Source organism: Hemiscyllium ocellatum, chromosome 32 (assembly GCF_020745735.1).
Source record: "Hemiscyllium ocellatum isolate sHemOce1 chromosome 32, sHemOce1.pat.X.cur, whole genome shotgun sequence".
Lineage (NCBI taxonomy): Eukaryota > Metazoa > Chordata > Chondrichthyes > Orectolobiformes > Hemiscylliidae > Hemiscyllium > Hemiscyllium ocellatum.
This window is the reverse complement of record NC_083432.1, coordinates 23,180,395-23,206,719: the sequence shown is the minus strand read 5'-3', so window position 1 is coordinate 23,206,719 and position 26,325 is coordinate 23,180,395. Positions and strand designations below refer to the sequence as shown.

At 39.4% G+C, this 26,325-nt stretch overlaps 1 protein-coding gene across 1 annotated transcript in view; it reads left to right on the top strand.

Annotated features, from left to right (window-relative positions):
- The first annotated feature begins 937 nt into the window (after positions 1-937).
- spop (speckle type BTB/POZ protein) overlaps positions 938-26,325 on the top strand; it is a 121,363-nt gene continuing 95,975 nt past the window's right edge. Inside the window, exon 1 of the mRNA XM_060849110.1 lies at positions 938-1,077. The gene's annotated coding sequence lies outside the window, so the exon portion shown is untranslated. The remainder of the gene's footprint in view (positions 1,078-26,325) is intronic.

The window sequence follows — 26,325 nt, the reverse complement described above, 5'->3', positions numbered from 1 at the left end:
AGGAATAGAGCCTTCATCAAGAAAAGAACGAGGGTCAGGCAATATAGGAGAGATATGGTAAAGCACTTTAACTTGAACAATGGAGGTTTGGAACACTCTTTCTGAAATGGCAGTCAATGATAATTGAACTGTTAAATTTAAATCTGAGATAGACAATTTTTTATTGAGTCAGGACATTAAACGATATGGGTCCAAGATAGTATATGGAGTAGGGATACATGTTAATCATGAATCAACCACAATTGAATGGTGGAGCAGTGTTGAGGGCCTGCATGGCGTACTCCTGTTCCTATGTGTCCTTTTTCTCCCCTCTCTTGGCACTGTCTCCACATATTCTACTTATTTACTGGGTCACCAATCCCCTTCTGTCATCAGCATATATTTCCCAGCTGTTTTCAGCTCTGAAGGTCACTCGACTCAAAATGTTAACTCTATTTTTCTCTTTACAGATGCTGCCAGAGTGCTGTTCGTCAGCTTTTTCTGTTTTTATAAGATATCAGCTGAAGTAATGTGTACTCTGCTTCCAAACGCCAAACTGTAAGAAAAGTGTGAAGATATTGGGGAGAGTACAGAGAAGGTTTATGAGAACGTTTCTGGGAAATAGACGTTGTGTAGATAGATTGGAGAAGTTGGACACAATGGGCTGAATGGCCTTCATTTGAAACTGCATCTGTGATCCTATATCACCTCTGTTGCGACCAACTATTTTGTGCAAACACATGTAACATTGTGAAAGCCCATGAAATTTGCAACTTTGCTTGATTTGCAGCGTTACTTTCTGCCTGTATGAATGATGGCAGCCCCTCCTTTCAAAGTGCACACCGACGACAGTACGCGTGCGCTTGATGCCAATGCGGCCCTGCGACTGGCTGAGGCCGGTGCGCGTGATGTCATTTCCGGCGTGTTGGGGGCGGAGGGGAGCAGTGCGAGGCCCGGATGGGAGTTGAGCCGCTGGTTTAACTCGTCGAGTCCCGGCTGCGGTGAGAGGAGGAGGAGAGAAGGGGGATGGTGGTAGTGGCGGAGAGCGCAGCACTACTGCCGGAGACTGTCGGCGAGAACAAGGTCGGACGAAAACAGGTAATTGTTGGAAAAAAAAGGAATAAAGAAGCAGATGAAGTGACAGCGGGGGGAGGGGGGTCAGGCAGCGGCAGTGAAGGGGCTGGGATGTCGCCTCCCCCCCCCCCCCCGCAGGCCGCTGCAGTCCCGCAGGCCGCGCCGCCAACCTTCATCCCTCAAACTTTCAGCTCGCCGCTGAATCCGACCCAAATCCCACCTCCGCCGCTCCCTGTCTCCCGGACACCGGGCGGCGACTGGATCCGAGTTGGAAGCGTTTTCTGCCAATGCAGAGATTTTTGTTTTCAAAAGTAGGTTTGTTTGGCTCTTCCTTCTGGAAAAGATGAATGGCAGCACTTCAGCGCCTGTCTAGTTGGTTTAAATCCCAGAGGGTTTGGGGTAAGTAGGGGGCTTCCCCTGAGTTGATGGTACAAAGTTTTGTGTGGTGATACTAAGTCGCCTTGTTTTGTCTCGCCATTGTTGTTTGAAATGCATTTGACGCAGTTTTTTTTTACTCGAATTGGGGATGATGAATCCTTCCTGTGACTCCTGAGGTCACTCCTGTGATGTCACAGCAGCTCCCCATCATAGTTCCAGATGGTTTTAACTGTAGGAATGCAAGGGTCTGTCTTTGCCTTCTATCTACCAAAAAAGCCTGGTGAGTTTCACTTTGAGCCTACACATTGACAATTGGTGTCCTGTTACTTTCAGCCTTGAGTTCATGGCCACTGCTACGGCTGTCACTTTCTAATTGCAATCTTGCAGGTCAGTTGTAGTCATATAACGGTACCCCTCTTCAATTTACTAGATTCTTGGCAAATGGTAAGGATGGATGAACTGGGGCAGAGGATTTGGCAGGCCTTGGCTTATGCAGTAGTGTTGATGTAATACTTGTAGCTGTTAGGGAAATGATTGCTGCTGTGCTATTATTTCTGAGTGTAACATAACACAATTTCTCAAATGACTTTGTAATCAGAGTATTTTCATGATTGTTAGATTTGTAAGACTTGTTGAGGAGGGGATCAGCAAAATATGTGAAGAGTGAGGGTCGACCTGATGACAAGGTGTGGAAAATCTTAGGAGGTAAGAGTGTGAATATAGGACAGCTTTTGTCTGGCAAGCAACATTGAGAGAGATGGACTAGTTTTTTTTTATATAAATGGATGTTTTCACCCAGCAAAGCCTCCTGACTTTGGAACTTCTCAGTTGTCAGATACAGCATGTCCACTTTTTTGTGTTAGATTTGCAAGCATCTTCATTGCAGTGAATAGTTGAATTTGAATTAACCATCCCTCCTCTGATATTAAATATACTGCAATTCTTTATTGGTGTGAAGTATTTCTGTTAAAATTAATTCAATTTTTAAAATCGATATACCTTTTTTTTTCCATCATTCCCCACTCTTATTCTTACTCTTTCTATCTGAAACTTTTGTCTCTGAGCCAAAATAGTTCACTTTTTAAGTTTCACCTAATGCAGTTTGAAAATAAATCATACTTTGGTTGCTGTCTTCATGCTAAATTTTTCATACTCTGTTACTTTTGTTCCATCTCAGTAACACTGGATACTCTATGTAAGATGAAGTGATTTTGTCTGCTGCTTTTGCAGCACCTGATGGTTTGAGATTCTGAGCTGAGTGTTTTGATGAATGTTGTTTCTGCTCAAACACACTTGTTGAGTCCTGGTCAGCCATTTTTTGGGAATTGATCATATTCTCCACAATTCCTAAAAACAAACTTTTCTGGCCAAGTATTAAATTTAGGTGAGTATAAGCAGCTTTACCTTGTTGTTTGTGATGAATATCAACAGTATGTATGAGAATTGAAAACTAATAGAAATTATCAGACCATAAGGCATAGGAACAGAATTAAGCCATTTAGATTATTACATCTGTTCCACCATTTGGTCATTGCTGATACATTTCTCAACCTCATTCTCCTGCCTTCTCCTCATAACCTTTTGGTCCTCGTACTAATCAAGAATGTTTCTACCTTTGTATTAAATAAATCAATGACTTGGTCTCCACAGCCTTCTGTAGCTTTGAGTCCACTGATTTAACACCCTCTTGCTGAAGAAATTCCTCCTCATCTCAAGGCTCTCCCACAATCTTGAAGCTGTGCCCTCAGGTCCTAGTCTCTTCTAGTGGAAACATCTTCTCCACATTCACTCTATCCAGGCCCATCAGTATTCTAAGTTTCATTGAGATTTCCCCACCTCCTTACCTTCTAAGCTCCATCAAATACAGATCCGCACTCCTCAACCATTCTTCATATATCAAAAGTCTTGCATCTCTAGGATCATTCTTGTAAACCTTCTCTAGACTGCATCCAGTGCAAGCACATCATTCCTTCGATATGGGGGCAAAAGCTTCTCAATATTCCCTTTAAACAGCCACAGCAGTTCCTGTTGTATTGTAGTCCTCTCAAAGTTCATGCTAACATTATATTTGCTTTCCTAATTGCCAGCTGAACCTGCATGTTAATCTTGAGAGAATATTGTACAAGGACTCCCAAGTTCCTGTGAAGCCTTCCCAGTTTACAAAATAAATATAATTCTTCCTACCAGAGTGCATGGTCTCACAATATCCTACAATTTATCCCATCTGCCATTTTTTTGCCCATTCTCCTAGCCTGTCCAAGTCATTCTACAGCTGTCCTGCTTCCTCAACACTACCTGTCGCTCCACCTAGCTTTGTGTCATCTGCAAAATTTAGTAACAATGCCCTCATTCCTTTGTTAATGTAAAATGTTTATTGTTGTAATCTCAACATTGACTAGTGAAGATCTGCAGGAGTCACTAGCTGCCATTTTATCATCACTCTAATATTGGAATGAGAAAAGGAATGTCACTATATTATGGAAGCTTTAATTTTTGTAGGAGGTGAAACCACATGATTGGTAATAATCTGTCACTTTCAAAGCATTGGTTATCGATTTCCTCTTTCTTTGTCCTGCCTGAGAGTGTTTTTCTTTTAAATATAGAAAGTGAAGAACAGTGAATAAAGAAGGATCGTTTGTTCCAGAAAATTTCATTCCTCTCCTGTTGTCATTGCCCAGTATCCTGCTGCATTTTGAATGTTTTAATATCCTTTATTCTGTGCTAATTTAAAATATTAGATTTTATGCAGAATTATGAACACTGACATACGCACTTAATGATGTTTGGAAACAATGGAAGGAAAACATAACTACTTTGTATTTTCGAGAGCCTTGACTTTGTTTTTCTTATAAACAATGAAGCATTGCATATAAAACCATTGATTCATGATTAAATTTAAAATCCACTTAGAACCGTTGCTTAAAATGTGAGATTTGTCGCCCATGTGATTCAGTGATAAATGCACTGCCCAGTATGACCTTACTTCAAAGAGAAAAGGAGAATTCTGGATTTTGTTCCTGATTTGTGCTAAGATAGCTGGTCCATTAGGTTTCTGTTCATAACTGATGTCTTGCTGTAAAGCCTCTGTGACTTGTGATCAAAAATAGGATTGGACTGGCTATGTTACTTGCTACTGGGGGGGAAACAACATGTCAATCACAATTGCTGTTTGGGGTCACATCAACAACATTTTGGAATGTCCAATGGATTTATCAGAGTATGAGTCAGTCTGTTAAGGATGTAGCAATCATCTATCATTATTAATGATTTAAATACCAAACCAGTTCAGGAATATTGCCATGCTGCAGCATGGTGAATGTTTGAATGTTCAATTGTTGCTATAGTACTTCACAAATATGGTGGAAGTGGCCAGATGAAAAGGCCTTTAGATTATTACTTTCCCTTTTGCTGCTTTTCTTTCCTTTTTGCCAATGCTGTTTGACTTCCCAACATGGCACATCTGTCACGTATAGTCTTCTCTGAGTCACATTTCTTTTTAGCTGGGAATATTGATCTTTAGTTTATAAATCTACCATGCTTAAAATCAGTGGTCTTGAAGCATCTTCTAGTTCTCTTGATGACGAAGCAGCTGGGGGTTTCTGTATTTCAGTGATGTTATTTTACCATGATGACTTAGCTTCTTCTCAGGGTGAGAGTATTTTTTTGTCTTCCCAGTTGTGGCAGATAGTTACATAATGCAAGTTTGTCCATTCATCTTTAGTTCTAGGTAGTTGTTGTTGCTGTTCCGTAACAGTGAGATTTGAATTGATTTGAGTGGCCTGACTTTGTGTTTAATATCTGTTTTCTAATATCCTATGTGTTGTTAGTCTTTTGAGCTGAATGTGGTTGTTTTGCTGATTGTCATGGGATAATTTATCCAATGGACTGATGTTAAATAACAAAACCTGTGTGTAAAGTTTAGCAACCATTCTTTTCTGTGTGGTGTGCCAGTTTGATCTGTATTAAAACAGACTGCAATCCAGCACAATAATCAATGTGATAAATCGAAACTTAAGGTATCAAAGAGTGATGTGTTTTGGCATCACTACCCTTTTGGTACATTCTTCTGTGCTTCCTCTTATGTTTAAGATGGATTATTCCTTGTACGTTAGACAATTTTTCAATATTATGTACCAAGTTCCAAAACATGAAATGCAATGTCTGATGGAAGATCTACTTTTTGATGACAATGTAACCCCCCATCATTTAACACTAGTACAAACTTTGGCAGGCTTTAATAACCTTTTGCTAGCAGTGGCCATTTTTAAGATAAGTCATCGGTTTAAACAAGACATTGAATCACTCTCTTACACAAATGTTTGTAAGAAATTGAGAGCTGCCTTCCAAGGAGAACATATTAGAAACATTGTGGTAACATAGTAACCATACCATGCACCACACACACAACCATAAGAACATGCATTTTATTTGACTATTGGAGCCCTGATGGTAAATCTTCTATATGATGGCCAGACTTGGCATTGAGAGGGCTCACTTTAATAGCAGGATAACATTAAGTACTGATATGTCTCTATGATTTTAATAAATACCCTTGGTTTTTACCTTTAAATTAGTTCCGAAACTCATAATTATCTGTACTTATTGCTCCAAAAATATAGAACAGAATACAAATTTTGATCATATTGATATTCTTGAAACATGTTGATTTGGCGAAAGTTCCATACAATAAAGATGTAAAAGTTAAATATTTTGAGAGAGAGTACAGCATTTAGTCTGACTGGTTAATGTGTATATGTTTGTGTCCTGTCAAACTTAGTGTGCAAGCTCATTGCCATTGTTGTGTTCAAGTTCTTAGGCATTTGGCTGTTGGTTATGATGAGAAGAAAAGAAGCTCTCCTTGACTCCAATGCAACTTCGTATACTTGCCATCATAAATAATCGTCTTTTTACCTTATCTTAGCTGCCTTCTAGACATTGGTGTGACAGCTGTTTTATATATACCTATATATACCTTTTTCAACATAACCTGTATATACCAGAATACATTTCCCTTTTATGTTGTACACATAAAATGCACACTCAAAGCTTTAAAGTTGAGCAGGCAGAGCGTTGAGTAGTGTTGGAAAATGAATCAAATAATTGATCAGCTTTGAATTGACAGTGCTGTTTTTCTTTTAAAAGAAAGTAAAGTAAATGCAGGCATAATTAATTCCCTGGACATGGTGATTAAGTATTTTTAAGGTGTTATGGTTAGTTTGCTGATGTCAATTTTTCAGAATCTCCACCTCTTCAAAAGAATTCCCAGTGTACTACGTGTATTTTCCTCTGAATAATAACTCTATTGTACTGGTCTATAACAAGTGCTGCAGTAATCTGTACTTGCAGTCAGCTGAGATTCTGAGAGAAAATTTATCATATGCAAGATTGAAGGGGAGAGAAATTTATTCTAGGGTTGAAATGAGTAACATAGTTCCTTGATTATTAGTACAGGTAGATTAACTTTAAGATTATTTTATGCTGTGGTTTATAGGGTGGTAATATTACTTTTTATGTTTAATATGATTATATAATCGAATTAATAAGTTCAAATGACATTCTCAACCACACCAGTGCCAACTGAATCAATCTTAGGATCGAATCTTCATTGGTTTTTTTTTGGAGCCATGACATCCTTACGTTGACTTTTTTTCTCATGACTGTGATGCAGTCTATTTTAAGGAGCTTTTCATTGTAATTTGGGTGAGAAAGATCGAAGGGTGTAAAGTCACTGTAATGATATGACTAAAAGGCATTCATATTTCATCTCAACTGGTAATACAGAACTCCCATTATTATTAACATAGCTGGAAAGTTTGGGAAGTAGATACTGTGAACACGCTGCTGCACCAACCTGGGGAACTGAGCAGCAAAAACATTATACGTTAATGTCCAAATGCAGAAGGGTGATATAAATTAATGCAAATTGTAACCCAAAGAAACACAGATCTGACACAATGTGATACTGATCAGTTCTCTGATTTAAAATTTTAATGTGTTCATACCTGCATTAGCAACTTAGTCTTTTCCTTCTTTGCACTTGTGATTGAAAGACATTTTTGGAATCCTATGTTTATCAAAATTGTAATTTAACTTTTTGCTCCATAAATGGGAACTCGGAATCTTGCTGCTGTCATTGAGTATTGCCCTTATGAGTTGGCACCACCACATTGTGATGTTCAAAATAATAATTTTCAGGCCAGTTTTCCCCTGTATGCTTGGTTTAGCAGGCATGGACACAGGAATGCTGTGTGTTTCTCCACTGCCCAGTAGAATAAATGTGAACATACAAATAAGGAGCAGCCTAATCCTGCTTCATCTGCCTTTCACCTTTCTAAGCTCCAGTAGATGCAAACCTAACTTGTCAAAACTATCTTCACAAGGTACCCCACCCATTCCAGGTGGTAGTCTGCAAAATATTTTCTGAAGTGTATCTAGTGCATTTATTTACACGTTAAATAGGAAACCAAGACTAAATGTGGTAGTCCGCATGTGGTCTCACAAACAACCCATATATCTAAAGCAAAACCACCCTATTTTAGTATTCAGTTCCCTTTGCAATAAATGTTAACATCCTATTAACTTGTTAGCATGAGGTTCAACCTTTTACGGTTCATGCACCTGGATACTCCAATCACCTTGCATCTCTGGCCTTTGCTATCTCTAACCATTTGGATACTGTTTTTCTTATTCTTTATGCCAAAATGAAATGTTCTATATTTTCCAACATTATACTCTTTTGCCAAATCTTTGTCCACTCTCATAACCTATATCCCTTTATTTCTTTGAGTCCTGTTCACAACTGGCTTATTTTGGTGTCATCAGCAAATTTTTGTAACCACTTGTTTGGTCCTGTTAACCAAGCCATTTATATAAACTGTAAAAAGATGAGACCCAGCACGAGTCCTTGCAACAAGCAATGTGAGACATCTTTTACAATTTTCTGCAGTTACTTTTGATATAGCCCATATCACCTACCTTCTAACACCAGTGGGTGCCACAAGGATTGGTGCTGGTCCGCTACTTTTTGTCATTTTATATAAACTTGGATGTAAGCATAAAAAGTATAATAGTAGGTTTGCAGATGACACCAGAATTGGTGATGCAGTGGACAGCAAAGCAGGTTACCTTGCCGATCACCAGGATCTCGACCAAATAGGCCAGTGGGCTGAGGAGTGGCAGATGGAGTTTAATTTAGATAAATGTGAGTGCTGTACTTTGGAAAAGCATGTTAGAGCAGGACTTGCACACCTTTTAATAGTAAGATCCTGGAAAGTTTTGCTGAACAAAGAGACTTTGGAGAACAGATTCTTAGTTCCTTGAAAGCGCAGTCGCAGGTAGATAGGATAGTCAAGAAGGCGCTTGGTATTCCTGCCTTTATTGGTCAGATCATTGAGAATAGGAGTTGGGCGGGCTGTCCAGGGCATTGGTTAGGCCACTTTTGGAATGCTGCGTGCAATTCTTGTCTCCTTCCTGTTGGAAGGATGCTGTGAAATTTTGAAAGGGTCCAGAAAAGATTTACAAAGATGTTGCCAGGGTTAGAGGATTTGAGCTATAGGGAGAGGCTGAATAGGCTGGGGCTGTTTTCCCCTGGATCGTTGAAGGCTGAGGAGTGACCTTTTTTTGAGGTCTATAAAATCATGAGTGGCATGGATGGGGTAAATAGACAAGTCTTTTCCCTGGGGTGGGGGAGTCCCCAACTAGAGGGCTAGGAGGATGAGAGGGGAAAGATGTAAAAATGACCTAAGAGGCAACTGTTTTACACACAGGGTGATGAGTGTATGGAATGAGTGCCAGAGGAAGTGGTGGAGGCTGGTACAATTTACAGCATTTAAGACCTCTGGATGGGTATATGAACAGGAAGGGTTTAGAGGGATATGAGCTATTACAGTCTAGAAGGACCAAGACAGCAGATATGTGGGAACATCACCTCTAGCAAATTCCCCTCCCAATTGCTTACCATCCTGACTTGGAGATAGTTTGCCATTCCTTCAGTGTCCTGGTTCAATATCCTGGAGCTCCCTCCTTGACAGCATTGTGGGTCTATCAACGGAAAGTGGACTGCAGTAGTTGAAGACGATTATTCACTACCATCTTAAGGGCAATCAGGGATGAGCAGTAAATTCTAGCCGAGCCATTGCTGCCCACGTTCCATGAATAATAAAAAGTTAAGCGAACTGGCCTGTAGTTTCCTGCTTTCAGCTAACCACCCCTTCCTTTTATTTAAAGAGTTAATTCACTGTTTTGTAAGGTGATAGAACATTTCCTAAATCTAGGGAACTTTTGGAAATGTTAAAACCGATATCGATCAATCAACTCTGAGCCGCTACTTCTTTTAACAGGCTCAGATGATGTCCAGCAAGACCTAGCGACTTGTCAATCCCAGCTCCAACAATTTGCCTATATCACTTCTAATTTTCCTCAATTCCATTTCCTGATCTATATCTGTTTTTGGGATGTTTCTTGTATCTTCCACAGTGAAGATTGATACTAAATAGCTAACTTTTCTGGCTTTCCTGTTTTCCATTACTAATTTCCCAGGTTTGCTTTTTACAGGACCGATGTTCACTTGAACATTATTTTTTCCCTTTTCAAATATCTTTGGGAACTATTACTTTTCATTTATAATAATTTGAGTTTTCTCTTGACTCAAGCTTTTCCTCCGTCAATAAACCTTTTGTTAATTTTTGGAAAAAATATAAAATAGCAGACTCCTGACATGAAACCAAACTTAGTGCTATCTTTTTCTTGAAGTTTGCATCTTTAACTTGTTGATTAACCACGGAATTTTTTTTTTCTCATTGCAATGTATCTATTGTGTTTCTCTAAAGTATCTCCTTTTAAATGTTTGCTACTACATCTCTGTTAACTTATCCCTTTAACCTAATTTGCCCTTTAAAAATACTGGATCGCCTCTTAGAATTAAGGAAGAAATTTAGGCAGAAATCTCAAAATATTGCATATTTGTTGGCACCACCTTCAAATTTGTACATGGATGTTATATCTATTCTAGCTAGTTTTCATCCTTACTTCAGCGTGCAGTGCATTACCCTGCAAGGAAAAGCCAAATTTGCTGACTGAGGTAGCCAAAACATTTGGCAGTGCCATGTTGTGTGGATCTGTACAGCAGTTTGTTGAGAATCTGCCCAGATATTTTGCAGCTGCTGAACAAGCTACTGGCTTTGGTAACTTATTTCCACAATGATTTTAAAGTTGAAATTTTGTGCAAATACTTTATATTGAGATTGACTAAAGGAGCAGCCAGAGTCAAAATTGAGCTGATCCTATCGGTAAGAGTTTCAATAAATGGTTCTGTGACATGCAACTTTAGAAATGCACTTTGCAAAAATATTTGTTTAGTGATTTCACTTTTTAAGCACTTCACGTACTGACCTGTTCATTCACTGTCCTGATTATAATTGCTTTACACTTGAAAAATGAAAGACTGAACTAAATTACCATAGTATGCCTTTATGCAGAAGGATGCTTTATGATCTTCACTTTTTTTTAGTGGTTGGCACTGTGTCTTATGAATCAAAAAGTTGTAGATTCAAGTTCCACTCTGTTTAGGATTGCAATCTTAGTTCTCACTTGAGTGTAGAACTACGGAAGATCTCGGAGTTGCTGTTTTCTAGATTATTTGCTAAACACAGTCGCCCAATTCAGCTTGATGTAAAAGATCCTACAACATATATTTGGAAGATGAAGCGAGGGGTTCCGTTGTCCCAGCAAAATCAATATCTCTGTAACCACTTTTTAAAAAAAATTCTGTTTATATTTTTGTCTTATTGTGCCCTAGTTGTGCTACTTTGCTTACAAAGCAATGGTGGCTACATTTCAGAAGTCATTCACTGCTTGGGAATTGTTTTGTAGTGTCCAAACAGCATAAATGCACATATTTTACAAAGCTGAGGAAGGATGATGTTCTAGGTTATAATAGATTATGACGGGACATGGAGATGAGAAAATGAGGATGAGAATTTTTATTCAGGCAGGAGGATGTAATGGGGATTGGTAGTGACTGAAGTTTGGGTTGTGTTGTAGGTGTAGATTGTTGCATTTTGACTGAGATTGTTGCATAGTTTGGATTTTGGTGTAGTAAAAGACATAGATCTGGAAAGCCTAAGTTGCATAAAATATCCGTGCTCTGTTTCTTGCAGGTCTATTTGAATCTTCACCCTGAAACAGGCTAGATAATTAGGCATTGCAAATTTCAAAATCAGCCCTGGATGGTTTGTGGAGAACACGGAAGATTTTACATTTTGAAATAAATCAAATTTTTTGTTCCTTTTCTGTGCTATTTTGGGAGGCAAACTTGTCAGGAATAGACACCGGCTTGGCAACCGTTGGATAACGGTGTTAGGAGAGAGTGGATTTTGACCCCTTATATATTAATTCCTGACTTTTTTGAGTTAGAAACTCAACCTTTTATACAAATATATATGGTAGATAAAAGTTGACTTTGTCACTATCTGACTGGAAGTTGGACAGTGTAGCAGAGCCTTGTGGGAAGTCAAGTTGTGGGTTTATAGAATATGACCTGATAATGTCAAACGTTTCTGATAGAAAGCAGCAAGATAATATGTGGCAACGAAGAATGAAACTTCTGCCTGCACTGACAATGTTTAGGAAGAAAGGAGAAACATGCCTTTCAAAAGATTCTAACCTGGTTTATCAAACCAGGAGAAAGCCATACAGTGGAACTATTATGCAGAAGGATGAAGCTGGAAAAGATTAGTGTTTGATGCTGTGTAGGGCAATGGAATGGCCAGATGAGAGACAGTAAGGCAGGAAATTTTAAGTAAGAATAAGAAGCGGGGAGTTTTGTTCTCCTGGCAAAATTAGTATCGCAGTAACCACTATTTTAACATCTGATCAGTTTATATTTTTTGTCTTATTGTGACCTAGTTGTACACAAATTAACTACTTTGCCAACAAAACAATGGTGATTACATTGGCAGGTTGGGGCCTTAAGGTATTTCCACAGCACTAAAGGCCGTTCTGCTATAATGTGAAATTGCATTATTGAAAACTGTTATAGAATCTTCTACAGTAGAGGATTGCTAGTAGAAAATCGCTGTACCTCTTCAACAGAAGGTTTGCATTAGGTGAAAGTGAGGACTGCAGATGCTGGAGATCAGAGTTGAGAGTATGGTGCTGGAAAAGCGCAGCAGATCAGGCAGCATCCGAGGAGCAGGAGAATCAGCATTTCTGGCAAAAGCATTATTCAAGCAACATTGACAATTTGTCATTAGCTTTATAGCCAGTTCCTGCTGATGAAAAGTGTTATAGCAGAACGACCTGTATCTGGAACATAGTTATGAACCAATACTGAGTTTAAGGACGTGCAAGACAGAGGAGATAGTATGTTAGCCAAAGAGAAAGGAGTTCTGCCTAAAACTAGGAACTTTGCTTGTTTAAAATTTTGCTGGTGTTTTGATACATAAAATGTCACAACACATAATTGTGAGCAAAGATTAAATAGTGAAAATTTATGTTGGAATATTGAAAGGAAGTATATTTGGAAGTTTACTAATACACCACCCGATTGTATTCAAATTATTACCATTTTCAAATGAATCCATACACTCTGTCTCCTGCAAGGTCTGGTGTTTATTTCCCATCCTTTGTTTCCCTTGAAAGTTTAATGATACGTTGCTTTCTTGAACCCTGTAGGCTATGTAGTGAAATAATTGCATGTTGCTGTTTAGTCATCACTTCTCGGACTTTTACTCAGCATCAAAGCATGACCTGTGATTATATATCTGGGGTGTGATTTAAAGCAATGAAAATGAAGAAAATAATGTTCCTTGCTTTGTTTTGTGCTATTTCATTGTAGGTACCATTATGGCATCTTTTCCACTGTGTGGTGAAAGCCTTTATGGATCTTTTACACAAGGGAAAGAAATCATTGGTTTTAAAACCAAACTTGTGTATATAAAGGCCAGATGGTTTGGCGTACATTAGAAATTATGATGCAATTGTCTGGGTTCAAATTATATTAATAAACTTCTCCAGTTTCACTCCTGTGGTTTATGATGCATCTGAACCCCATAATTGTATAAGAGCCTGCAGTACACTCCCAGCCATCTGTTTGAAGTGTATATCTAGTATTGGTACAACAGTTGAAACTGCTGCTGGAGGGCAAGTCCGCAAGATGTGGCAGAATCAAATGTGACAGCACTGTTTCTAAATGCAATATTAGCCTTATTGTATTGCGCAAGGCTTTTGAAATGAATTATTTTACTGTGACAGTTGATCTAAATTAAGTAGCACTCTCAATGATTAGTCTTTCTGCATTACTGGGCTATTTACCTGTACTTTATTCCCATTTCACAGACAAAAACATATTGCTATGAACTTTTTTATTATTCAGTCAAAGCTTATAGAGAGAACTGCAGTTTGTAAATTGTAGAAAATTATGCATTGCATGTCTGAAGTGATAAGAACATAAGTTGAGGTTAAATGCAAGAAATAGACAATGAATATTTTTAGGGACAAACTGATTTTAGATTGAATTTTAAGATTAGTCAATTTATAGCTAAACAAAATCTTTAAGGTAGATCTGTAACAGTGAAATAATGGTTTAAAAAAATCAGAACCAATGTTTTTTAACATGTCCTGTGTGTGAAAAGAATTCCATGGTGGAGTAAAATGAAGTTCTTTGCTTGGAATGCCTTTCCTTCCAACCTCCATTCTGATTTTAGCTCATGTATGAGTTGATGTTGCAGTCTGAAAATGCAAATTACAGGCTCTGTTGGTTTGACATAAAGTTCTGTGACTGTGAAAATACTCGTGCATGTTTGGCTCGCAGGCATTTCTTAAAAAAAAATTCTGAGTCTCAGACTTGAATAATATTATTATTGTTGACTAAATATATACTTATTCAACAAATGATTTAGAATTAAGCAAGGAAATTTTAACATTACAAGTAGATTATAACATTTCTTGTCTAGACTTTTGAATAAATACAAGATGTATAGCTGCATCTATTGAATGATTCAAGCAAAGTATTCTTGGACTACAATTAGCTGAATATGTTTTGACTGAAATGGTGACCAAGAACAATGCAGCACAGGAACAGTTCCCCCTGTGCAAATCAAAAGCCTGCACTGACACATTTTGCCCTACCATATCAGAACACTCTTCACTTGCAGGATCCATATCCCTCTCTTCCCTTCCAATTCATGTATCCGTCTGGGTGTTTCATGAATGCTGCAACTGTATCTACCTTGACCACCACCTCTGGCAGCGTGTTCCAGGCACTCCTAGAGATGTACAGCACAGACACAGACCCTTCAGTCCAAACCATCCATGCTGACCAGATATCCCAAACCAATCTAGTCCCATCTGCCAGCACCTGGCCCATATCTCTCCAAACCTTTCCGATTCATATACACATCCAAATGCTTTTTAAATGGTGCAATTGTACCAGCTTCCACCACTTCCTCTGGCAGCTCATTCCATACATGTATCACCGCTTGTGTGAATAAGTTGCCCCTTCGGTATCTCTTATATCTTTCCCCTCTCGCCCTACAACTATGCCTGCTAGCCCTGGGCTTCCCCATCCCAGGGAAAAGACTTTGTCTACTTATCCTATCCATGCCCCCCATTGATTTTGTAAACCTCTATAAGGTCACCCCCTTAGCCACCGACACTCCAGGGAAGATGGCCCCATCCTGTTCAGCCTCTCCCTATAGTTTGAATCCTCCAACCGTGGCAGCATCCTTGTAAATCTTTTCTTAAACCCTTTCAAGTTTCACAACATCTTTCCAATAGGAAGGAGACCAGAATTGTATGCAATATTCCAGAAGTGGCCTATCCATTGTCCTATACAGCTGCAACATGACTTCCTAACTCCTGTACTCGATACTCTGCCCAATAAAAGAAAGCGTACCAAATGATGCCTACACTATCCTATCTACCTGGGACTCCACTTTCAAGGAGCTATGAACTTACACTCCAAGGTCTCTTTGTTCAGCAACACTCCCTCGGACCTTACCATTAAGTGTATAAGCCCTGCTAAGATTTGCTTTCCCAAAATGCAGTGCCTCACATTTATCTGAATTGAACTCCCATTGGCCCAACTGATCAAGATCCTGCTGTAATCTGAGGTAACCTTCAATTTTGGTGTCATCTGCAAACTTACTAACTGTACCTCTTATGTTCACATCTAAGTGATTTTATTTAAATGGCAGGAAGTAGTGAACCAAGCACTGATCCTTGTGGCACTCCACAGGTCACAGGTCTCCTACCACCACCCTCTGTCTTCTACCTTTTGAGCCAGTTCTGTATCCAAATGGCTACTTCTCCCTGTATTCTGAGAGATCTAACCTTGCTAACCAGTCTCCCATGGGGAACCTTGTCGAACGCCTTACTGAAGTCCATATAGATCACATCTACTGCTCTGCCCTCATCGATCTTCTTTGTTACTACTTCAAAAAACTCAATCGTTTGTGAGACATGATTTCCCATGCACAAAGCCTTGTTGACTATCTCTAATCCTTTCTTCCCTTTCCAAATACGTGTACATCTTGCCTCTCAGGACTCCCTCCAACAACTTGCCCACCACCGATGTCAGGCTCACTGGTCTATAGTTCCCTGGCCTGTCCTTACCACCCTGCTTAAATAGTGGCACCATATTAGCCAACCTCCAGTCTTCTAGCACCTCACCTGTGACTATTGATGGTACAAATATTTCAGTAAGACGCAATCACATATCTTGCCGTAGAGTTGTAGGGTACATCTGATCAGGTCCTGGGGATTTATCTACTTGTATGCATTTCACAACATCCAGCACTGCCTTGTAAGGCTACGCTTCCTGCCTTGCACATTTTTTAAACTGATTTCCCGCCCCCCCCCCTCCACCTAGTACTTTCTACTGTATCCATGCCATTCACAATCGTTTACAATTCTTTCAGGTTGTCACTCAACCTACTGTATTCCAGTGAACACAAATCCATTCTATCCAACCTTTCTTCAAGGTTATACATCGCCAAAATCCCCCATATCAGACAACATTCTAGTAAACCTTAAAATATCATTCTAAGTAGTACTAAGGCTAGAACTGCACGCAGTATTACAAGTCTCCCATAACTAAAGTTTTATAAAGCTGTAGCATAGCCTATCTGCCCTTATACCAATGAAGGCGAGCATGCCATAGGTCTCTTTTTAACTATTTATCTACTTGTGCTGCCACCTTCAGTGATCTGTGGACCTGCACACCCAGATCCTTCTGTATATTAATACTCCTTAGGGTTTTGCCATTCACGATATAATTTTCGCCCATACTTGACCTTCCAAAATGCATCACCTCACATTTGTCTAGATTAAACTCCATTTGCCATTTTTCTGCGCATGCCTCTAATTGATCTATATCTTGCTGTATCCTCTGACAATCCTCCTCATTATCTGCAACTCCAATACAAAGTCTTGATATTGTCTGGAAATTAGACCAGGTATGTTTTCCTCCAAACTTATGGAGCCCACACAGCAGAGGTCCCAGCGCTGATCCCTGTGGAACACCATAGTCACGACCCTCTATTCCAAAAAGCATCCTTCCATTGCTACCCTCCACCTCCTATGGCTATGCCAGTTCTGTATCCATCTTACATGCTCACCCTAATACCATGTGAATTCACCTTTTGTACTAGTCTGCCATGAGGGACCTTGTCAAAGACTTTGAAGTCCATGTGGACAACATCAACTGCTTTTCCCTCGTCAATCACCTTTGTCATCTCAAAAAACTCAATCAACTTAGTGAGGCATGACCCCCACTGCATAAAACCATGCTGTCTATCACTAACTTTGGGGCGGCACGGTGGCTCAGTGGTTAGTACTGCTGCCTCACAGCACCAGGGTCCCAGGTTTGATTCCAGCCTCTGGCGACTGTCTGAGTGGAGTTTGCACATTCTCCCCACATCTGTGAGTTTCCTCTGGGTGCTCTGGCTTCCTCCCACAGTCCAAAATGTGCAGGTTGGGTGAATTGGCCAAGTTAAATTGCCTATAGTGTTAGGTGCATTAGGCAGAGGGAAATGGGTCTGGGTAGGGTTGCTCTTTGGAGGGTCGGTGTGGACTTGTTGGGCTGATAAGTCCACTTGCTTCTAATTGCACGTAGATCTTGTCCATCAACATGCTCACAGACCCATAATTTCCTCGATTATCTCTACTACCATCATTCTTGAACAATGGGACAAGAAGCTATTCTCCAGACCTCTGGGACTAAAGATATTTGTCAATGCTTCAGCACTTTGTTTTCTTGCCTCTCTCAATATTCTGGGATAGATAGATAAATCCTGATACAATCTTAATACTACAACTAGACTTAGAAATTTGACACTCCCTTCCCTGAGATCATGTTCCACCCAATTCTTCTCTGACCATTCTAGAAGAAAAATTGCATTGGAAAATGTACAGAAATTAAGATTTCCACTTTGGTAGTGCTTGAGTTGTAAGGCAAAGTTAAGAACATTATTGCAGGAAAGGTGGGTTAAAAAATCTTGTATGTTGTGTTTGAAATAGCATAAATATGGTAAATATTTTCCTTCAATAAAGTGCAAATAAAAAAAGTGTAAAAGAAATTCATATCATTGAACATTTTTGTGCTGGCAGTTCTTGAATTCTAATATTTAGCTTTCTCCCATTTATAAAATAAAGTGTGAGTATAAGTAGTGAGGATATCAGAACCAATGGAGTGGTAAAATGGGTGGGCAAAAGCTTGTCGGGTGGGGGGAAAATGTGAGCTAATGCACTTTAGTAGCTGAATATTGCTTAATTGGGGAAAGACTGCAGAAATGTGCATGACTCTCAAAAAGCTAGCATCCAAGCTCAATGGGTAGCAGGGAAGGCAAATGGATTGTCGGCCTTTACTTCAAAGGGAATGGAGTATAAAAATAAAGTTCTTTTGAAAACTATAAATGGCATTTCTCAGACCAAACCTGCAATATTGTGAACAGTGTAGAGCACCTTAATCTAAGGAAAGAGTCCTATCATTGGAGGCAGTTCAGAGAAGGTACATCAGGTTGATTGCAGGTATGGAATAGATCATCTTTTGAAGAGTTTGAGTAGGTTGAGTCTGTACTCATTGGAGTTTAGAAAAATGAGGAGACTTTATTGAAGCTCGGATCAGATTCTTTTGGGGTTTGGTGGGGTGGGGTGCTTAAGTGTAGAAGTAACGAGGTTGTTTTCCTCTTTTAGGAGAATGTAGGACCAAAATATAATCTGAGTTCGCCTATTTAAAACACATGATGGTATCTCTAATTGAGGTGCATAATTTGCTAAATGCAATTGCCAAAGTTGACGTAATGTGAATGTTTTTCCTTTTGAGGCAAAATAGAATGAGAGGTTGTTGTTTTAGGCTAAGAGTGTTAGACTTAAAACAGTTGAGGAAGAATTATTTCTCTCTAAGTTTGAGAAGATTTGTAGCTCGGGTACTTGTTGTTGTGGTTCTGTTCGCCGAGCTGGAAGTTTTTGTTGCAAACGTTTCGTCCCCTTTCTAGGTGACATCTTCAGTGCTTGGGAGCCTCCTGTGAAGCGCTTCTGTGCTGATTCCTCCGGCATTTATACTGGTTTGAATCTGCCGCTTCCGCTTGTCAGTTGCTGTCCGCTGCAGTGGCCAGTATATAGGGTCTAGGCCAATGTGTCTGTTGATAGAATTTGTGGATGAGTGCCATAAATCTATCAACAGACACATTGGCCTAGACCCTATATACTGGCCACTGCAGCGGACAGCAACTGACAAGCGGAAGCGGCAGATTCAAACGAGTATAAATGCCGGAGGAATCAGCACAAAAGCGCTTCACAGGAGGCTCCCAAGCACTGAGGATGTCACCTAGAAAGGGGACGAAATGTTCGCAACAAAAACTCCTAGCTTGGTGAACAGAACCACAACATTATTTTTCTCAGGATTGAGTGTCTCTGGAATTCACTACCCCAGAATGCGATGGATATTTGAGGAAGACATAGACAAATGTTTAATTAGTTCCAGGTTATAGGGAGTGGGCAGGAAAGTGGGGCTGAGTTGAGATCAACTGTGTTTGTGTTTAAAGCGTTGTGCAGGCTGAAGGGGTTGAATTGTCTACTCCTACATTTGGTTCTTACGACTTTTTTCTGAGGGTAATGAATCTGTGGAATTCTTTACTGCAGAGGCTGTTGAGGTTGGGTCATTAAGTATGTTCAAGGCTGAGGTAGATTTTTTTAAATCAACAAGTGGATTGAGGGTAATGGGGCAAAGGCGGGAAAGTGGATAATCCTCCACTCCAATCAGCCATGATTTTATTGAATGTTGGAACAGACTTGATGTACTGAATGGCATACTTCTGTCCCTATGTCTTCTGCTTTTATTATTTTAGATATTTTTCCACGTCTCTGAAAGAATTTAACATTTAGTACCTCTTCTAATTTTGCATTGTTACCTCCAGTTGGCAATTTTCAGTCTTTACAACTTGATGTTACTTGTACTCAGTGAGAAGTTTTAAGAAGTTTGGAAAGAGTAAATATTACAATCTTGCAAATGTACATTCATATATTATTGAGATTTAAACAAGTTTTCACAATTTTACTTCACTTAATTGATGTCTCAATACCTTTTACAGATTTAAAAAAAACTACTATAATTTGTTTTAAAGAAAAACATGTTTTTTGTACAACAAATTGCGAAAACCAATGAGAATCCCAGTAAGGTGTTACACATTAAACTGCAGCAGTTTGTGCAGTCACCATGTTCACAAAGCTCACTTCCTGTCCATTTGTATTTCCTTTGCCCAACCATCTTCAGCTGCTTCATCAATGATCTTCCCTCCATCATAAAGTCAAAAGTGGGGATGTTTGCTGACTGGTGCTGAACATCGCACATTCACGATGACTCAGACAGTGAAGCAGTCCATGTCCTGATGCAGCCAAACCTGGACATTAGTCAAAGCTTAGGCTGACAGGTGCTAAGTAATATTTGTACGACAGCAAATGCCAGGCAATGACCCCTTCCAGCAAGAGAAAATCTAACTATCGTTCCTTGATGTTCAATGTTCAGCATCTCTGAATCCCATTGACCAGAAACTGATCTCAACTGGACGAGCCGTATGACTAGTAGCTACAAGTGCAGATCAGAGGCTAGGAATCCTGCAATGAGTAAGTTGACTTCTGACTCCTCAAACCTTGTCCAATCGTCTGCAAGGCACAAGTCAGTGTGTTGGACTACTCGCCATTTGTCTGGGTGTGCGCATTTCAATAAGTTTCGAGAAGCTTGACACCATCCAGGACAAACAACCCATTTGATTTGTACCACATTCACAAACATCCAATCCCTCCAACACCAATTTTCATTAGCAGTAGTGTGTACTGTCTACAAGTTATACTGCAAGGTTCGTTAAGCACCACCTTCCAAACCATGGCCACTGCTATGTAGAAGGACAAATACAGCAGATACACGGGAGCACCATGATCTGAACATTCCCTTCCAAACCACTCCTCATTCTTTCTTGGAAATCTAACCCTCTTCGTTCAGTGTTGCTTGTTCAAAATCCTGGTATTCCCTCCATACCAGCATTGAGGATCGAGCTACAGCATATAGACTGCAGCGGTTTAAGAATTCAGCTCAACACAACCTCTTCAAGGGGAATACATTTTACCCCAGCCAGTGATGCTCACCTTGCATGCAAATAAAAATTGCACGGGACCATACATGTACTGAGAACAGTGTACTTATTTTGAGTAATTTTAATAAATCTAATTTGTAAACAAACTTAAAATTCCCCTCTAATGTAGTTTCCTTGTATAACCATTTTGTAAAAAGGTATATTTAACAAGATTACAAAACAGCGTTTAGTTTAACTGTTGACTTAATAGCAGTGTACAAGGGAACTGATGTTTTATGACACATTAATTGAATATGATGGTGGAAGAATAAGTAGAAGTGGTGGTTTGTCTCATTTCACTAAGTCACTACTGTGTGGTGCAGAATAACATCAATAGTGTGGATTCGGTGCCCTTACTGGCCACGGTAGTTCTAAATTTGCCTCCTACCCCCACCCCTTTTGTGATGGTGTTTTGGGTGTGGTGAGAAACCCTTGGACCATGAGGATGCTATGTAGAGGAGGGAAAATGACACAAGAGAAAGTAGTGGTAGCTTGGAGAAATTGAAATTGTAGACCAAGTGACATATTAATTCTGTTAGCAACAAATAAAAGTTTGATATTTAAAAAAAAATTTAGGGCAGGCAGCCCTGTGGAGCCAAACTGTAAATATTTCAGGCCATTGACAGTTTCTCAGACTATTGGCTAAAAGCTTAGATTATACTCTATGTTCTATTTCATAATGGGGCATGTACAATGACTTCTAACTTCGACTCCTTGAACGAAGTGTCAGTGTCCTCAACACTTTGCTGCTGCATGACAAAATGGTGGATTCATTTTTATGCCAAGTATAAAAGTAAACAGTGTGGGTGGTCACCATCTTTGTTTGCCTTTTGGGATCTGCTATGTGCGGATGATCTTAAACTTTTGCGCATATTTGTAAAACAGTCAATACTGCCTGCTTGATAATTTGGCATATCCAGTTTAAATGGCCAACACTAAATGTTTCTAAGCTATGGGGGCTTGGGTGTACTGAAAATAATTTGTATGTTAAGAAAGCAGGGATTCTTCCTTGGGAATGAGCTCTATAAATGTAGGTATGCGCAATATTCTTTCCTGAATGACGCATTTATAGCTCCTGCTTGGCAGGAACCAGCTAGTGTAAACTAGGTTCTGTCTGGCCAGGACCCACCAGCCATTGCAGTGCAAATGCATTTTGAAAGTTGTTTTTGGTTGTAGTAATCATTTTGAGTATTTAATTATCATGCAGCTGGAGCCACATGTAACCAAGAGCTATGTCAAATTGGTGTTAAGTACACAGACTCGGGTGCATCAAGCTTTTTTTCTTGTCTGCAACCCTAAATCAGATAGTTATGAATCAATTTGGTTGAACTTTTCCACACTACTGTAAGTTGTGAGTGCTATAAATATTGAATGCAACTCCATACAAAATATTGTGCATCTGTCTCTTGCATGAGTCTAAGCAGTTGTAATGTTTTCATCATTTTTTTTTAATCACACTCTTCTAGTGATCCTAATGTAATCCTGATGTAACTGATTATAGTTTGATTTTGATTTCTGGCCTGGAAGATTCATATTTGGAAGTAATTTTTTTGCTGGGGGGGGGGGGTGGTTTGAGGAACTTATTAATTTCGCACAGAATGAGAAATATAATTTCTTTTGAAGAGGGAAACTGGCTGGGCAGTTTTTTGGCCATTTTGTTCGCAGTGGTCAAAGTAAACAGCATTGATTTAATCTGTTCTCTGATCATAGAGTTTGCCTAGGTACGTACTTAATTCAGTGTGATTGGGGAAAAACTGAGGATATTGCGCTTTTTAAGAATAGAATGGTCTTTATTAGCAATTCAGGAAAAAGCATTGAATCGGAGAGTATACAACATGAGGCACTGATATCATTTCTCTCTCATCATTTAGATAAAACTTGTAGCTATGTTTAATATTTCGATATACTACTCTTGGGGCAAGTAAGTTATAATGTTTTATGGCAAATGATAAAATTATCATGTATGAGCAGTGCTGTGGAACTACTTCCACTGAAATGGAACTGTGCTGTGACAATTTTGATTGTTGAGGCTAAATTTTCCCTGCAGCTGGATCATTAGCCTAAAGTTGTTTGGCTTACTTGGTGTAAATCCGAGTGAAGGCATAGCTTAATCGTAGAGGAAATTGGAATGAGATGATGTTGTATAAGGTGAATTAATCTGTATTGCACATGATGAGGTTGAATAATGACTCCAGATGTACTCACTGATTTCTTTTAAACCAACAAGTGGAACTTTTATTCTAATACATTGGTAGTCTTGACTGTGAAGTGGAATAACTTGATTTGAGCTTCATTTGATACTAAAAATGCAAAAAATGTTATGAATCTCTACAGTGCACACTTTCTGCCCCCTCCCCTTCTGTGATCTGCTTCATTCTTGATGTGAAGGCGACTATATTCCTCTATAGAAACAGTGCAGAGAGAGGACTTTTTGTAACAATCTCATGCAGATCTGACAATAGCTGACCTCCAGCTTTTTGCTGGTTGCTGGATTTGTTTGCTTTTGTTCTAAAACGTAGCTCAGCCAGATTTATTGTGGAAGCTACCCTATTAGTTTAGTGTCTGGGGTGTTCTGTTTAATATGACTCACTTTCTCACTTTGTCGGCCCATTTCTCCCCCCACCCCCTCTGTCGAAGCAAAACACTCCGACAGTGTAGTTTTACCCCCTTCATCCCTGGAGGGAGAGAGAACGTTGGCCAATGTGGACAGGGACATGAATTCACGGTCTTCTCTGGATGAGTAGTTTCTCAATGAACTATATAGTCAATTTGCAAGGAGGAACATCCAAATAAGACAACATTCATAGTAATTGAGTGACCATTATAATCAACAATTAACATTAAGGATTAATCCATCTGCTGGTAGAATGAATAACTGGCTTCACAAAATGAATACTGCTCACCTTAGTAACTGACGTTCCATACTGAATACTACCTCATCTTGTTAGATGGCTCTACATAATGCTTTGCCACCTTGTTAAACCATTACCTTTGCCTCCAGCACCTCATTGTTAACTGCAAGTTCTTATCTGATCTGAGTCATGCTCAGCTGAAACCCTTCTTTCACAGAACTCAAAATTTCACTCTTTCCCTGCCTGCTTGTACCTTATACATGTTCTCAGCCTGACTCTTCTCCTCAAATCTTCACATGTAAGAAACTTCTCAGTTTGGATCAGTCGGGTTCTTTTGCTTTTCACCATGTCGTGAGACTCAACTTGGAGGCATGAGATTGGCTTTTTGCTACACTGGGGAATGTTCTACTTTGTGGTTTGTCATACTTGGCGGTCTATAGCAAACTACCTTCAATGTATATCATGTGGAGATGGAGGAGGTAAACCTATACTGTGTCTCTGAGCGTTTTGCTTTGACTGAAGGGGGAAACAGGACAACAACTAATCTGTTATTTTTTTTAATGGATGTAACCAGCAATGTTTGAAGGTTGGTGGGGGGAGGGGGTGTGTGTTGGATGGGAGGTACCTTATTGAAACTTCTCAAATAGTGAGAGGCCTGAATGGAGTGGATGTTGAGAAGGTATTTTCACAAATAGGAGAGACTAGGAACCAAGGGCACAGCCTCAGTGATGGGATGACACAATTGAACGGAGAAAAGGAATTTCTTCATCTAGAGGGTGGTCAATCTGTGGAACTGCATGCAGAAGGTTGTGGAGTACAAGTCATTGTGTAGTTAAGTCAGTTTCTTGATTAGTAATGGGGTCATGTTACAGGGAGAAGGCAGGAGAATGGGTCTCAAACATCAGTCATGATCGAATGGTGGACTTGATGGGCTGAATGACCTAAGTCTGATATATCTTGTTGTCTTATGAGGTTGCAAGGTTTTGGTCTGTATTGAGTTGCCTCATCTCAGTCTAGATAGCAGTAGTGGCATTGTGCCAAGAAAAACAAAGATTGTGTTCAATATTCAGTGCTGTAAAGTGCACAAATGTGAAAGTCAAACAAGGAAATGATCAGATTCAATTATAATGTTATTACTGGAGAACTACTTAGTGTGTATTTATAGCTTATCATGCTGTATAGTTGCTGGAACATGAAATGTTTTGCTACCAAGAGTATTTGGGTCAGAAAGAAATGCACCTTTTCAGGGAAAAGTGTTGATAGCTATTTGATACAGTGGAAATACAGATCTGTGAGAGGAAAGTAGGAGAGAGGTGTTACTCTGGATTGCCCCAGCATTGATGCAAAGGGCTGAACAGTTCTATAAACTTCAAGGAATCATTGGATGATTCAGTGGAGGATAAAGTTGTTTGATCTATTGGATGTTTGGTGGAGTTTTCTAATTAGTTCCACTCTCCTAAACTCCCCGTTGCCATTTTTCCCTTCAAGCGCTTAATTCTCTTTAGTTAATGTTGAATCTGCTTCCACCACCATTTTTTCACGTGGTGCATTCTACATAAACAGCCTCTCTCTACCTGCACCATCAAGGCATGAGTTTTAAAAATAACCTCTAAGCGATCGCCTCTTCACCTTCTCATTAATAAGTATGCATTCCCAGCTCTTCCATTCTCCACTGAAACCTGATGTTCCTTGCCTTTTCATGCCAGTTGAGTAAATTTCTTCTATATCCTCAGGTTTCCTCCTTCCAAAAATGTCATGCCCAATATTGAACGTTATTCCAACTGAGGCTTGACTTCTATTTTATAAAGGCTGCATTACTGTTCTCTTTGTATCAAGTCTAGAATCTTATGCATTGTTTTCTAAATTTATTCTTTCCCCTTCAAAGATTTATGTGCATGGATACCCTTGTTGTCTCTTTCCTGCAAAATTGTATTATTTAGTTCATATTGTCCCTCCTAATTTTACTGCCTAAAACATTTTCCCACACATTTTCCTGTTTAAATTTAATCTGACCTATGCCTGGTCAGGTCCCACTGAAGTTTATGATTGTTTGTCTCCATTGTTTAGTACATTGACTTGCTTGTAAACTTTGAAATTATGTCCTGTGCACACAAGGATAGAAACTATTTTTGCCTACAATATTTTCGAGAGGAAATATAGAATACTTTTTGCAGTTAATAAGGGAATACTGCATTTTTCACTGGCATGCAAATCTTTTTCATCACTGCAATTTGTATTGACTGCAATTCTGTTCTGACAGCCTATTTGGCATTGACTGCAAAATGTATTTTATTTAAAGCAAATCTGAAGTAACTTTGTTGATTTGAATAAGCAACAGTTAAAGCTGACAGTAATTTATAGTAAAAAATGAGGTCTGCAGATGCTGGAGATCACAGCTGCAAATGTGTTGCTGG